The sequence below is a fragment of the Miscanthus floridulus genome, chromosome 13 (genome assembly GCF_019320115.1).
Source record: "Miscanthus floridulus cultivar M001 chromosome 13, ASM1932011v1, whole genome shotgun sequence".
Lineage (NCBI taxonomy): Eukaryota > Viridiplantae > Streptophyta > Magnoliopsida > Poales > Poaceae > Miscanthus > Miscanthus floridulus.
Window position 1 is genome coordinate 70,878,845 of NC_089592.1, and position 16,598 is coordinate 70,895,442.

At 46.7% G+C, this 16,598-nt stretch overlaps 1 long non-coding RNA gene across 1 annotated transcript; it reads right to left on the minus strand.

Moving 5' to 3' along the window:
* Positions 1 to 9,682: 9,682 nt before the first annotated feature.
* LOC136502120 (uncharacterized) lies at positions 9,683 to 12,476 on the minus strand. The gene is made up of 3 exons (XR_010770426.1): positions 12,106 to 12,476; positions 11,189 to 11,296; positions 9,683 to 10,073 (listed from the first exon to the last, which is right to left on the minus strand). It is a non-coding gene; the product is annotated as an uncharacterized lncRNA (long non-coding RNA).
* Positions 12,477 to 16,598: the final 4,122 nt, after the last annotated feature.

The window sequence follows — 16,598 nt, forward strand, 5'->3', positions numbered from 1 at the left end:
AGGTTGAGAAGAAGTCGATGAAGAAACGAGAGAAGACGAAAGACTAAAATTTGATAAAAAAATCACCGATGAGAACCAAAAGAAGGAAGACAGAAGCAAAAGGATGAAACCAGAATCTACTCACCTAGCCACTTTCTTCTTCGTAAAGCCAAAAGAAGGCCTCGCAGGGGGGACCACAATGGCGAAAACATCCCTGCCACCCGACGACGGGAGCGGGATAGCAGATACCAGAGCCACGAAAGAAGCCGGGGCTGGAGCCATGGAAGAACTCTGCACTGGAGGAGCGGTAGAGCTCGGTACCGAGGCTACCAAGGAACGCAACACCGGAACTTCAGAAGAAGTCAGCGTGGGAGCCTCAGAAGAACTCGTACCCGACGTCCGGTTACTTCAAAAAAGTTCAAAACTAAAAGTCAAGACAAAGAAGAAAAATCCAATGCAACAGGAATATAAAAACAACTCATCGCCGCATGATAAGGGGTACTTCGTCATCCTCCTCTCCCTCAGCCAAGGAAACCAGAGCACCTGCTGGAAAAAGAATAAAAAGTACTCAATTCAAGAGAGAAACAGGAAAATAGAAGAACAAAGAGTATTAAATGTGCTCACCTAAGAGCATGCTAGCAACAACTGGAGTACCTAAGAGAGTACTTGGTTTGCAAGGCTTCTTGGAGACGGGCAGGCTAGATGAAGACCCATCCATTCGCCCCCTCTTCGGGACGCTACGAGGACCACAAGGGACTAGACGAGGAACATATTCTTCATACACATCAACAAATTCGGAAGAAACCCCAGGAAGGGCTGTGGAGGTTGGGGACTTACTAGTTGCAGAAGTTCCAGCAAGTTTATCCCCAGTCTCCGCCATGGCAGGGAGAACATCAAGAGGGATCGGGTCAACAAAGTTCCGCCCAAGCTCCTGTGAAAAAGGATAAAACAACAAGACAAGGAAGAGCTAAGCAAAAATGGATGTAGCAAGAGTACATAAAGTACCCAAACAAAGAGATAGACAACTCACAGCTGGGGGTGGGTTGTTGGCAGAGAACTCGGAGACAGCAGGAGGAATAACGCTAACTCCTTTCAGCATCTTCTGGAGATGCTCGAGTACCTCCTCATCGGTCAGCTCAAGAGCTGGGACCATGCGTGAAGGATCCTCGGCCCCAGAATACTCAAAGCCAAGGTGCTCCCACTCTTTCAAAGGCTGGACTCGACGACAAAGAAAGCTCGAGACAATACCAAAACCGGTTAAACCCTGTTGTTTTAGCATGCTAATCCTATCAAGGAGTGGCTGGATCACTTGAATCTCAGCGGGTGACTCAAGTTTCTTGTCCCATCGGTCATTCACCACAAGACCAGATCTAGAGTGGATGACAAGGGAAGGGATCAAATTAGCAGCATAAAACCAGTCGGCACGCCAATCTTTTACAGAATCAACCAGGTCATAGTCAAAGAACTTGATCTTAAGACCCTGGCGAAACTGAATCCTGCAACCGCCAAGAACGCTGGTTTCTTCGCGGTGGGGTTGAGGTTTCAGACGAAAGAAGTAGCAAAAAAGAGATAGAGAAGGAGGGACTCCAAGGAAAGCTTCACAGAGATGAACAAAAACGGAAAGATGGAGAATGGCATTAGGGGTTAGATGGTTCAGACTAACCCCAAAATAACCAAGAAACTGATGAAGGAAGGCGGAAGCAAGAAGGCAAAGTCCAGCGCGGACAAAGGAAATGAAGAGGACAATCTCACTAGGACCCGGAGCAGGAACCCGATGCTCGCCCGGAACTCTCCATTCAGCGATGACTTTGCTTTGGATCAAGTCATCGCTGACGAGCTCGCGTAGCTGATCTTCGATTGTTGTTGGAGCCGACCAAACCTTCTGAGCTGCCCTCATAGCCACGAACTCTTGGTTCTCGATCAAAGAAAGGGATGACTCCTCGTCCACAAAGGTCGCCTGGGACTTGCTCGCGGTTTTCTTCTTACCCATGAACTAGCGGAAGCAAAAAGTTATTGAGGAAGATGAAGCTAGACGGCGGCGCTAAGGACGGCGACTGGCAATGGCGACGGCGGATGATTAAGAGCTAGGGTTTGAAGGCAAAAGAAAGGCAGTAAAGAGAAAGAGGACGAAGGGTCTATAAATAAATTTTACAGCATTAGAAACATGGCCCACCAGGACCCATTAAAACACCAGTGTGAGAACGCAACGGTCCATTTACCGACGCAGCTAAAATGACGGAGGGCACAAATCCACACAACGGTACAAACCAATGGGCAGATTTCAGACTTATCTATCCAGCATTACTGCAGAGCCATCAGATAACTGCAAGAACAACCTATCCTCGAAGAAGAAAGGAAGGGTAACTTCTGAAGGAACAAAAGAACCCGGTTCTTGATAAAAAGAACTCAGAAATTCTATAAGCAATACAGCAGGAAAAAGCATGGCAACTAAGAAGGCAAGAATCTTTTTTATTACAAATGAAATCAAGAAGTACAAGATTTCACATCTTACAAGACCCGACGAACTCGGTACTACAACAAGCAAGGTAGCAAAGAGGAACCCGGAACACGGCTAGGCTCTGGAACGACTATGTTTTCCAATTTGCTGCCAGGTAGAACAAACCACCCTCGGCTATACTGTTTTCTTCAAAGGACAAACACAGTGCATCCAAGATGGAAATCAGCAGCACAACAGGAAAGCATGGACCAAAGGAGGCTGGCAGGCATCTGTCTACCCAAGCCCGACGTGATGCAGGATTAGGTGTTGATCTGCACCGGACAGCCATAGGGTAGACAAAGAGCGCCAGCCAGGAACTGCCGGATGAAGGAAACGAAGCTCACATCACAAGACTTCCTCCAGCTATGACGAGATACACAACAACTACAAGATACGCCCGGGGGCTGCTCAACTTCACAAACTACCATATCCATTTCTACAAAGACTTTAGGCCACACAACAGAATGCTCAATGATTCAAAAACAAGCACCACAGGAGGGTATTTATAGACCAAAAGAGCGGTGCACATGAACCGGGAGCACCAAAGGTAAAGACCTGACAAAGGAAACAGTGAAAAGATAGAACTCAATGAAAAAGGACTCAGGCGTGAAGGAACAGTGACCAAGGACAAGCATATTCGGAAGGATATACCACCATGGTACAACCCGTCAACAAACAGCATTTACACCCAACCAACTCCATAAAACTACATCTGACAACAGTAGACTATCAAAGAATACGCCAAGACCTCGCATCCGAGTTCTTCCTGAACAAAACAACACAGATATACGCTCGGAGGCTGCATGTTGCGAAACTACTCGGATGATGGTTTAATCCAAGACTAAAAGGCTGCTTCGAAAAGATGCCGCAAAACTACTCGGATGATGACATAATCCAAGTCTCGGGGATTACTTCAGAACACAAATTTTCAAACAACATAAACATTCAAGACCCTCCAACTTTTTGTTCCAAATAGCAAGAGGCTCAGGGGGCTACACTCAGTGAGTGCATTTTTTCTTTGAAAAAGCGCACGTCACCAAAAGACTTCCTCAACGCAGACCACCTCAAGACATTACGACAAAAAGAACCCGGAACGAGTCATATTCGAGTTCTTTTTTTATAAAACTTTAACTGAACAATCAGAGCAACTTCAAGACAAGATCCTCCAGCTCCTTGTTCCAAATAGCAAGAGGCTCGGGGGCTACAACCAGATGGATGTACTTTTTCTTCAAAAAGCACTCACCACCCGAAGATCCTAAGAAGCGCTACAAGGTTTCACTCCAGAAAGCACTCGGATGACGTTTGTTCCTACTCAACAAGACCTGAAGGAGCAAAACGAGACTTTCAGAGCTCAACCATGAAGTGCTCGGGGGCTTGTCGATGCGGGACTCACAGGATACCCTGCAAGGGAAAGAGAAGATCTAGTCCAACTAGGATTCTTCCCATGTGATCTTAGTAGTAGTACTATTCAGTAATCCTACTAGGATCTCTTATTGTAAACTGACTAGGACTCTGGCCTCCTGACTATATAAAGGAGGGCAGGGCTCCTAGAGAACAGAAGAACAATTGTACAACACAACACTTTACAATCAATCCAACGCAAAGGCTAACGCCGACTGGACGTAGGGTTATTACTTGATCCACGATCGAGGGCCTGAACCAGGATAAATCGACTGTCTCTTGCGTTAACCATCGAGTTCAGCATACGCCGAAGCCTGAACATACTGCCCCGGGTACCCCCGTGGTAGGCTATCGGTGGTAAAACATCGACAGCTGCATAAACTGACCTAGGCTGATTTTGTTTGTCTAAGTCCAGTTTGATGCAAATTCGATCCAAACTTTCTCGAATCTTGTGGGAAACTTGCATATTATATTTTGAGAAGGTTTTCTACTAGGATAAGACCATATTCCCTCTATATATATTGGAGGATCATGGCCGATTAAGTTTAATCATACACAATTGTACAAAATCAATCTACTCTCTACTTTTCTCCTTTGCCCAACTTTCCAACCTCCATACTATTGTCCATCGCTTGATCCGATACCAAAAATGGCGTCGTAGGCTTGTTGGCCAATCGCCAACCCACCAAACGTCCTTGCCTAGTCAGAATCTCTCCTAGGCGTGAACTTCAACACCTACTTTGCTAGTTTGCCTATAAAGTAGCTATTCTTTTGTAACACTCCTGGTGTTACGAGCTTGCTTAGCACCGAGATTTAGGTCCAAGAGAAATTAGCCAAACAAATTTTTGGGTTTTTAAAATTTATAAAGCACGTGAAATGATAAGCAAATCCTATGTGACTCACTTTTGTGGACTCAAATAAATATCTAAGTTAACTTACTTGGTGCGTAAAAGTGCTAATGAAAATCCTAAAAAGAAGAATAGAATAAGTAGTTTTAATTGTTTGGTACGAAAAACACTTTCTATAAAAAAAATAAAACATAACTTGTATTTAGTACTTAAATAAAAATTGAAGTACAAGTTTAGTAGATGGAAATGCAACTTTAACTTTTGGAAAATAAATATTATTAACTAGTGTTTTTGAGAGCCCAAAAATCAAATTTGATGTTAAGATAAGCCCTTTTCGTTAAGTCGGCAAACACTTGAACTATTATTAAAATACCATTTTTGGCGAATTATATTGAGCAAAATAATTAAATGGTCCTTAAATATTTTGCTCCTATGGGTTAGTAAAAGGTATGGACTATTGCATAAGGTATTTGTTGGTTGAAGTTGACAAGGTTTAGACCTATTAAAATTGTGACAAAAGAGTTAATGGTTACTTAGCCCCTACTGAAATCCTTAACTTTTCTAAGTATGGAAAAGTAGTAAGACAATGATATTTTGACATTTAATTTCTAACAAAAATATTTAAACACTAGCTGCATATTTTGGTATTGTTGATTGCATCAAAGTGAGTGCTTGAGCATGGCATAGGTCGAAGTTGTGTTGGACGTCATGTTGCTCTCGTAAAAATTGCCCAAACTTCGTTGGAACGCGCTATAAACCATGTTGTTTGCGCTCTGTTCGTGAACCGACACTCCAGCGATGAACCCAAGTTGGCATCCATTTATGTCCCTCTTGGGTTGCTCTCAGGTCATGATGCTTGCTCCGCTAGCTAGCTGGTAGTGTCGACTTTAGGTTAGTAGGATTGGTTGAACTTCGGTTGAGATGATCGACATTCTTTGCTTCGCTTTAAAACACGTGCATGTCACCATTTGTAGTTGTTTAGCCTAGGTTCATAGTCACCATGCGAGTACGCTACTGTTGCCTGACCATTCCTGGCCTTGGCCATTGCCCCGTCCACCGTTCTCGTTGGCTACCGATCATCAACCTCACACCGGGCTGTGCCGACCGCAATCGCCTTCCATAGGGCCGGACTGAGCTACAGTGCTATTGCATGGCTACCGCATGCGCGTTGCTGGCCAAGCCATGCATGGAGCTAAGATGACTCCATAGCAGTCAATGTCTGGCCGTCGTGGCACCCATCTCGCTGCTCAATTCACCTACCCGTCGAGTCGCTGTCTGCATCCATTTTTTCATCGCGTTGCTACCCTTTGTCGCGGTGTCAATGCCTTTCACGTGCAACCGTTGTTCCACAGCCACTGTCTATACCCTACCAAGACCGAGCAGTCCCATCTTGGCACCCCACGACATGCTCCATCTAAGCCTCACCGTGCGGATGCTCCCGCTCATTTAACGTAGCCTTTGTCAAGGTTGTCCGAGCCTAGAAGTCATTGCCCCGTCTGCCTTGCCGCCAATGGAGCCATGTCGCTTCGCAAGCTTGTACGCGCGGTTCGTGAGACCCTACCTCGATTTAGGGCTCTAGCAGCTAGGATTGGAGACTCGCTAGTAGCCGACTCGCACCAAGGTAGACGAGCCTTGTTGTCGAACAATTCGGTGTTTTGCCGTCACCGGTCATCTCACTGTCGTAGTATGGCACATTTTGGGGGTAAGTCTATATGCTTGCTCTTAGTTCAATTCAAGTCAGCTGTAGACTCATCTTAACCCCTTGGTGCTAGTTCTCACCCAAGCTTCGCTGAAGGTCCCACCGATGGTGAGCTAACACGACCATGTCCATCTCGGTATGCTGCTGCCTCCGTCGCTCGCACATGGCTAGCGCCACACAAGGCCTCTCCATCCTCATCAACGCATCGGCTGCTCTAGTGGTATGACATTAGTGCTTGCGCACCACATCTTTTCTCTCTTCGCCCTCCTTGTTCACCGGAACGGCTGCGCCACAGCCGTACACCACTGCCTGCCACTGCAGCATGCGCTAGAGTGCCTCCTAGCTCTCCACCACCATCCAGCATAGCCTCTTAGGCTAGGGATTGCGATCGACCCTCTAGATAAGTCTATGTGAACCCTAGATGGCCGGCGTGACCGCTTGGTGCCCGTGCTCACCGTGCCGTCGCGCGTCCTGCTTCGGGGATGTGCGTGGGGAAATTAGGAAGTAGTCAGGGAGGGTGAAATGAATTGGTTAGAGAGAGAGGGAAACAGTAAACAAACGGCGACGTAGTTTCAGAAAATATTAGGGTCTCTTTTGCTAAAGAGTCACGAGTGCGTGAACTCCCCGCTTGGGGCCATTGCTAGGCCGACCTATTGCGCATGCCCGCGTTCCGCGTTGGGCCAAGCCGGGTTGTTGGGCCAAATGCTTGCCACCGGGCCTTTTTGTTTTCTAAAGCATTTTCTATTTTAGTTTCTAAGGTAAACTTGTAAATTCAATATAAAATTGTATAGTTAACCAAAAATTATGAAACTAATTTTGTTAGGTTCCTAAAATCATGATCTATCTGCTAGTATATTTTATTCATGTAGTTTTATAATATTTTTGGGAGTTGTCTAATTAATTTAAGATGCTTAATATTGTAAGATATAAACTTATAGGAATTTTTATGATAAATTGGTGATAGTGTTGGCTCTGAAACTTTCATAGTAAATTCCTCACATTATTAGATGCTCACTGTAATTTTTGTAGCTCCATAATAATTAGTTTGCTAAGGTAGCTAAATGAGCCCTAGCTCAAAAATATATGTTTATTCAATAAAATGCCAAAGCACCTTGGGATTTTAAAACTAGAACATTTTTCTAGAGGCGAAGCCTTACTTGACGTTGTAGATAAGTAGACTAGTCTGTTAGTCATTAAAGCTAGCTCGTTAGCTTATGGAGCGTAATCGTATTTTAGAGTTATAGTTGCCGTTGATTATTTACATCTCTGCGTTGCATCCACGTATATCATAATAGGAACAATGATGGATCATGGAGTCGATCGAAGTAGCGGAAAGATGGTGCCTTGATGATCGTGTCACCAATGGAATGCTAATCTTTGGTTATATCTTGCCTAGTCAAGCCCCGATGCATAACCCCTATTATTCTGCACTTTATTTTATGCTTGTGCATTAAGTTTTAAGGAGTTGAATGAAACCCACTTGCATATATATATCCTCATCCTATGAGTCCTACTAGTATGTTAGGATCATGTAGATTGCTATGTTATAGGATCTGGTAGAAGTTGAATGATTACCTATCACTCGCGAGAGATAGGAAATATATTATTGTTGCTATTATATTACTATCACAGGGAATATATATGAATGATAACTAGAGACCGGGTGGAATGGTACTTTGGATCTGGACTTGGTTAGGCATTCGAGCGAGGCTCGAATTGCACTTGTGCCGCCTATGTCGATTGAGGACCATCCGTTGTTGTGGATGATAGTTAGGTCACAAACTTATTATCCTGAGCACATACTTGTTTATTGGAGCAGGAAAGATCGTTACGCTCTTGTCGTGGGTTCTAGCTCTTTTTGGACCGACTGATTGGAGGCGGGGAAAGGTGGAGGTCTAAACACCATACTGAGACTGGGTCTCAAGTGTGGGGGTCTAAGTTTGGACGGGGACCTGAACCCCTCGACAGGAGTGGAATATGTTGGTCTTGTTTGTGCCTGGGGTACAAGCGAGGCATGTGTTTCGGGGTACCCAACTATGATACATTGATTCACGAATTGCCGTTTCTTTTGAGACGGTATCGACTTGGCTATGGTCTAGCACCGTAGTAAGAACAGAAACTTGAAAGGTGACAAAATGGTTCTAATTGCTTACCACCTGCTTGAAAGTAGCATAGGTGCTTACATAGAATGGTTAGTCAATGAACTAATGATGACTGCTAATAAAATTGAATATAAGGACATATGTTTAGTAATGCTTCCACCCACAAGCCAAATAAGCCTTGCATGTCATTGGAGTCTTTTATTTTCCTCCTGTCGGGTAAGTCTTGCTGAGTACAATCGAGTACTCAGGGTTTTCTTCCCCCTATTGCAGGTGATCAGAGGATACTTAGAGCTGACTCTTGTGTGTGAAAACCTCCTGGTGGGCTCAGAGAGGATTCCTTTCATGCTACGACTGTAGTGTTCATTTATAACCCTTACTAAAGGTTTTTATAAGAGAAGATGCAAAATATGTTAGCAGCTCTTGTATATAAATGCCCCCTATGTTAATACTCTACCATGTCATTAAATTAACCATTGCTTTCTTTGTAACTCTGATAACATTGTTATATTCCGCTGTTATAATAAATTGAGGTAATATTCTGTACTGTAATAAAGTGATGTAAGAAATGACTTAAGAATGTTGTAAACTTTATTCTCTCATTTATGATCCTGATGAAAAATATAGATTTTTGAGTTCTCTCTTGGGGTGTGCTCGACGGAACTATGTAGTTTAGTGTTCTCTCTTGAGTACTTAGTGTCTAATGGAAGATAAGTACCCCTGTGAGGTATTAGATTAGACGGTTCTGCCACATCTTTGTCACGCAACTGCATCAGAAGCGCGATAGTTATTCTTTGATGGTTAGCTTGTAAACCTTATCACTCTTCACTGTGAAAGCGTATTGGTTATCCGTTGGATTCTTTAGTCCGTTTGCAACCCGAGCATTCTAGCTCCTTGTGATGTGTGGCCGATCTTTGCGTCAACAAATGATATATCAAAACAACAGTAGAACTAAGAGCATTTCTTTTATGCCTTAGAATTAAGTGGTGATTGTTGGATTTTAATTGGGCTTAGTCTAATTTTATTTAATTAAAATTAAATAAATCCTAAGGCCCATATTAAATGCTATAGATGCAGTAAAGGTTTAGTTCCATATAGAATTTTGATTAGAGGTTCAATGAATTTATAGGGATGACTATTGTGTGCATTTATTGAGAAGATGAAAAAGGTGAAATACATGCCGCACGGGCGTGCGCCAAGTCGATCTATATCATGGCGTGGCGTGTCACAACTATGCTCTAGTCCATCCCCCGGGCCCACCTAAAGCACCCCTGGTTATCCAGGAACTCAAATGTGATACAATACTAGTCCTAGGAGGCTAGTAACACGTTTATTACATCAGATAAGTCTCAATCCAGCAGTCTCGACAAGCGTGGACAATGAAGACATGCCACGACTAGAAGTAACCAGAACATAATATAGGTCCAACAGACCCATAAACAAAATGAATCACAGTCAAACATCTGACGGGTCCCAATGCAACAGGCTTAGTTGGGTGTAGACATGATCTTACTCGAACGTAGCTTCAGGAATGAAGTCCGGATCTTCCTCTGTTCAACAAAGCAAGGGTGAGTACAAAGTACTCAGCAAGTCCAACCTTACCCTACGGAAGGATAAGGCTTGGTTTCATTTGCAGAGAGCTATCTTTAGACACATGTAGGGTTTCATTTCATAAATACCTTTGCAAAAGACATATATTCTCCATATATAAGAGTAATTCTGGAAAGGGGTTTGTCATAATTTTAAATGTTGCTGAACACTCTGTTCCCACAACACATGGCCGTTAACCATTCATTTCTAAAATCATACACACGCTCATGTTTCCACTCATCCCAACCCATCAAGTTGTTGAAACCAAACCATAACCCGTCCGAGACCGCGAACACGGCTATCTGGATAAATTTTACACTCTGTAGAGGTTGTACACTTCCATCAAAGCCATTACCCTCCATAGCTGGGTACTGACGCTCACCACGGGCACACTAAGGCAACATCTCATAATACAATAATTTACAGAGCTCATTACATTTCATACAATTCCTCAATTTTCACATACATCTCTTAGTGTCCCGTTGCACACCTGCCTCTAGATGATTGCCATACCAACTAGGGGAATTTAGACTAAGCCTTGCCACATACAAGGTCGAGTGGTTTTACGATCAAATGAGTTAGGTGAGATGAATCATCAACTCAGTCCTTAATCGAGACAAGGCGGATATCTTCACGCTTAACCACAAAAGGTACAAGCCACAACACCACGGCATCCCACAAAAGGGATCTGATCCGCCCCATCTCTAGGGTAATCACCATCTATAACTTGTTCATTAACCCTTTCACAATGCCCACAACTTATCCTCACCACTCACACAATTTTCATTTAAAATCATTGCATTTGAGAAATCATAGTGATGAGTATCCATGATGGGTACCAAGTCCTAAGCATTGCTAAATAATAATATTTCGTAGTAGCATAATATTTATTCCTAGGTTTGAGCATGACAATTATCAGATAATATTAATCCAAGGATGGTTATTCAAACGGGTTTTAGCTAAGCAGTGAAAATACCTCGTACGTATATCGTACATGCAATATTTAAAACGACTTTTATGGGTTGTGTTTAAAAATGGGGTCAACATGCATCAAAGAGGATTAGATTGGACTTGCCTCCGTCGGTGTCCTCGGCAAACTCCTGCTGGAAGTTCGGGTCCTTAGGGTCGAACTCGCGGTACTCGCCTCCGACGTCCTCATCCTCCGGCTCGTTCAATCCGTCAGCTAAAACGCGCAAACAACCGGACATGCAAGCAGACACAATTAAATAATCACATAAATTTAAATGAGCCCTAAAAATCATGAATTTTATTTGGTAGATAGATATTGATTTTAGATAAATTTAGGAAGAAGAATCAAGTGAATCGGAGCTTTGGATGGATGAGATATCGTATTTACTAGGTGGCTGTTAAGCTAATTTCGAAAATGACATGTCATTAGGCTGGTGACCAGTGACATTGGATATTGGGTCATGGGTCTTAATTGTATGGCGTGACCAAAGAAATGGAATTAGGCTTTGTATTTGGGCTGCTGGTTCAATAGAAAGGAAAATGGATGCAGTGGATTAATGGCTCATGGCCTGCACGTGAGGGGAGCTGGCATTTTGGACTTCACAAGGTACTTCTGGACTTCACGACTAGCACACTGCTTGTGGGCCTCCTTGGTTGCTGCTGTTGGAGAGTTAAATGCAAAAGGACAAGGAATGGAGGCTTGGTTTAAGACTTGTTTGGCACGGCTTCTCTTTGGCTCTGGCTCCTTAAAGAAGCTCTGTTAAACGTTTTTTAGAAGAGTTATTTTTTTAATAAAAACAGAGGAGTCGGAGCTATTTTGAAGAAGCCATAATTTATGACTCCTCCAAAACGGCCTCGCTCCTCCGGAGGAGCCCTCACGAGGAGCCGTGCCACGTTCTCACTCCTGCGTCCGCCATGGACGCTTGCTCAAGCTGTGTCGAGATGGCTGAACCAGCTACGAATCTCGAATCCAAGTGCATGGTGAGAGAGAGGAGGATGAGGGGATGCTCCCTTGGGGCTCACCTTGGTCAGGTCGTGAATGGAGAGGGAGATCAGGCGAGCGTACCGAGCTGTGGAGGGTACTGGAGAGAGACGGAGATGCTGGGGAGGAAGAAGGTGAGCGAGGAGAGGGTGGCTGCTGAGCTGAGCGGCTCGGAGAGTTCGGCGGTGCGGTGGAGGAGCTCCCCAGGTGCGCCCTTGTATAGGTGGCCCGAGGCAGAGCTTCAACTGGACGGCTCGCTCAGCACCTCGGCATGGCCGCGATAGCTGGGCGTGGTGCGGTGCTGCGGGTAATTTTTGCAGGGCATGGGGTGGTGGCGTTTAGCGAGGGCTGTGGCCGGTCGGCACGCAAGGGGTACGAGTGTGGGCTCTGCAGCTCGTGTACGTGATGCTGGGCGATGTGCGTGCTTTGCTTTGCGTGGTGTGAGTGCCCTGCTCATGCTGTTGTTTGCTCAAGCGTGACGGAGAAGGGAGAGAGAGGTGGGAGGTGGGGCCCACATGGCGTGGTGTCGCACGCACAGCCGAGGTCGGCGAGGGGGGTCCGTGCGCGGATGCGCCACGGCGGTAGTGGCGGGGCAGGCACACACAGGCGGTGTTGGGCGAGGGCGAGCGGAGCGCGCGCTAGAGCGGTGGGGGACGGCCGGGGATATTATTGTTGTGATGTGTAGGATATATATTTGGACAAGGAGACATAGGGATATATATGAGGTGGATTCAGATGGGAAGGAAATTTAAATAGAGCTTAAATGACTTTAGTTTTTAAAATATGTTTTGATAATATTTTCGAGTGAGTGATTTTAAGATTTGAATTTTTGGGACGTTACATCACCATAATATGATGTAGGCCTCGTTTAGATTGCGAAAAAATTTCAACCCGATGAATAGTAGCACTTTCGTCTTATTTGACAAATATTGTCCAATCATGAACCAACTAGGCTCAAAAAGATTCATCTCGTGATTTCGAACTAAACTGTGCAATTAATTATTTTTTTACCTACATTTAATACTCCATGCAAGTGGCTAAAAATTGATGTGATAGAGAGAGAGTAAAAAAACTTGAAATTTGGATGGCATCTAAACAAGGCCGTAGTGCGGGGTGCGCTGGTTTTGCCACTATGACAACTGTTATCTGGTTAACGTGCCTTCATGGTTCATTATCAGTGATTGCAACATGATTAATAGTATCTAGGTGCATACCCCCGCTGTAGGGATCAGAATGGACCGGGTTGACCTATAGGATAGTTCGCGCGACCCATAAAGCAAGGCCAATGGGTCACAGGATCGATCTCGAAGTCTGAAAAGATAGAGTTGGACCCTATAGGTAAAATGGGTCAACCCAAGCGTCACATAACAATTTCGCTAGACCGGTCCATACTTACATAATTTTGTTGGAGCGGTCGACCTATTTTACCCAATGGATCCAGCAAAATTTAGGCCAATGGAATAAAATGTGTCTAAATTTACTTACATAGGCCTCGTTTAGTTCCTCCCCTAAAGTTTACTCCCTATATCATCGAATCTTTGGACACATGTATAGAATATTAAATATAGACTAAAAAATAACTAATTTCATAGTTTTTAACTAATTTGCGAGATGTATCTTTTAAGCCTAATTAGTCCATGATTTGACAATGTGGTGCTACAGTAACACGTGTGCTAATGACAGATTAATTAGGCTTAATAAATTCATCTCGCGAATTACCGACGGATTCTGTAATTTGTTTTTTTATTAGTATCCGAACACTCCATACGACACTCCATATTGTTGGGGACCTAACACCGGGGTACCCCAGGAGGTGGAACCAATAATCATCGAACGTTAAAAACTTCTGGACGGACAAGGGCGCCGCTACGTTTCTTGCCCGAATAACGGAAGTTTGGTTCCGCCTCGCCCGACGCCTTTGGGCCAGCTCCGCCTCGCCCGAGGGCTTAGGGATAGACTCCGCCTCGCCCGACCCCCGAGGGCCAGGCTCGGTCTCGCCCAAGGTATAAGGGCCAGCTCCGCCTCGCCCGACCCCTGAGGGACGGGCTCGGTCTCGCCCGACCCCTGAGGGACGGGCTCGGTCTCGCCCGAGGGGCGCCCACAGCACTGCTTCCTGCTCCGACCCCACGACCGGGGCTCGCGGGAAGCCTGCTCACCGCTCTTCTCCGACCGACGCACTGAGGGCCGACTCGAGCCATCCGACCGGGGGCTCCCCGTTCAGAGGGAACCAGAAGACGTGCAGAGAAAGGCAAGGCATGGCTCATAAGTAAAAACCACTGAACCAGAGTCCATACCCTACGTCCCGACAAGAAAAGTACTGCCAGAGAACGATGGGATGGGTGCTTTAGACCCTTCCAGGCGTAGCAGAGCCTGAATAGTGTTGTGGGCGCGTGCTCTTCGCCCTACAGAGTTGTGGGCGCCGCCTTCAACCGTCGGGCATGGAACCTGACGTAGATATACGACAACCACTGCGGTCCAGAAAAAGCCTCGCGTCCTCCACAAATGACGGATATGCTATCACCACAATATGGTCCCAAGGGAGCGGCACCCGCTTCATGGCCCCTCAGGTCCACCAGATCGGAGTATCCGCTTCAGCCTCCGGACGCCCCCTCCGATCAAAAGGCTTTGCCCACAGCACTGCTTCCTGCTCTGACCCCATGACTCTGACCCTGCGACCGGGGCTCGTGGGAAGCCTGCTCACTACTCTTCTCCGACCGACGCACTGAGGGCCAACTGGAGCCATCCGACCGGGGGCTCCCCGTTCGGAGGGAACCAGAAGACGTGCGGAGAAAGGCGAGGCATGGCTCATAAGTCAAAACCACTGTACCAGAGTCCATACCCTGCGCGGGGCAGTACTCTATAGCCATCCTGACAGTCTACAGTGGCATCGACAGTATTGTAGGCGCTTACCATCCTTTCGCACCCACTGAAATGGACAACAAGGCTTGGTAGACGTGAACAACAAGGCTAGGTAGCATACGCATCCAAGTCCTCTCACTTGTAAAGCCATCCCCTTCATCTATAAAAGGGGATGTGCTTCCTTCAACAAACGGACCGACCGATTGACTCTTGACGAACAACACACATCACACACAATCAAGCTGCTATCAGGCTCTTGACATCATTTTGACCCTTCCATCAGAGACTTGGGACCAGTCCCTCTCTCGACCATTTGTACCCCCTACTACGAACTATTTTCGGTGCTAATAACACGAGCAGCAACAGACTGGACATAGGGACATTCAGCCCGAACCAGTATAAATCTTGCGTCCATTAGTGCACCATCCGAGCCTAACGCGCATAACTATAAATTTACTTGTCGATGCTTATTCGAAATACCGACAGTTGGCACGTCAGGTAGGGGACTTTGCGTGTTCCAAATCAGGCCTCGAATGGCTAACCACGCAATCAGCTGGGTCCTAGGCGCACACGTGCATTTCGGTGACTTGGATTTCATCGTCACACTGGGTGGAGAGCTGGCACTGACCCACGTGGCCGTCGAGTCTCTCCCTCCCATCAACTTCAGCTACCGAAGGCTTGAGGGCCAGCCCGGCGTCTCCCTTGGGCTCTAGTCGTCCAGGGAGGCCCTGCGCCATATTACCCTCTCTCCGAAACGCTCCACACGGCGCGCCTCGATGGCGTTGCCGTTCGGCCTCTGCAACGCTGCAGCAACCGCTGGCCACCATCTGGCACTATGCATGGTTCAGCCGCCTACGGACAGCGAGTTCGTGGGGGCGATTGAACATGATTCGGAGACACTCCATGGGCTCCTCACGGAGGAACCAGAGTCATCCTCCAGCTCTGACTCCAGTAGGGGGAGCCATCACCCTTTCTAGGAATGCTTCATGATGCAAACCCCCGAGGGGCACGTCCAAAGTGTCTCCGGGGAAGAGGCCACCTCGACAAGCAACCCTGGCGGCAGGTCCGGAGAGGAGACAACGGCCCCATCTCGCCTAAGGATGGAGCAGCTGAGGGCCCGCAAGCTAGAGATCGATGAGGCCAGACAAGGGCTCGTCCGAGAGTACACGGACATCAATCGTGAGATTGAATGCCGCGTAGACAGGGTGCGCGCACATGCCACGGCCCGGACTGCACACTAGAGGATCCTCACCGATGACGGGACCCTCCCTCACTTCACTCGAGTAAGTCAAAACATCGCCGCTGCGATGGCCTTGCTGCACGGCCTTCCAGAGGCCGCGACGTCCAAGGATCACCAGGCCCACTGAGAGATTCGCACGTTGCTCGAGCGCGCGGCGGCACAGCAGGCGGAAAGCTTGTTGTCTCGGCGACGCGAGCCCGACGCCAGCCAGCGCACGCCCTCGGTACGCCCCGCCAAGGACGTGTCCATTCACCAGACACCGCCAGGCGGCAGGCAGCACTCCGCTGTCCTGGTACATCAACATCTCGGCCACAACCATGATGTGCGTAGCACCATCGATGCCCATAGGCGCACCCACGGCGACGGAAGGGAAGGAGCCCGCTGTGGCTCTCATCCCTGATGCAGTGGACGCTACGACAGCGGCGAGGACCGAAG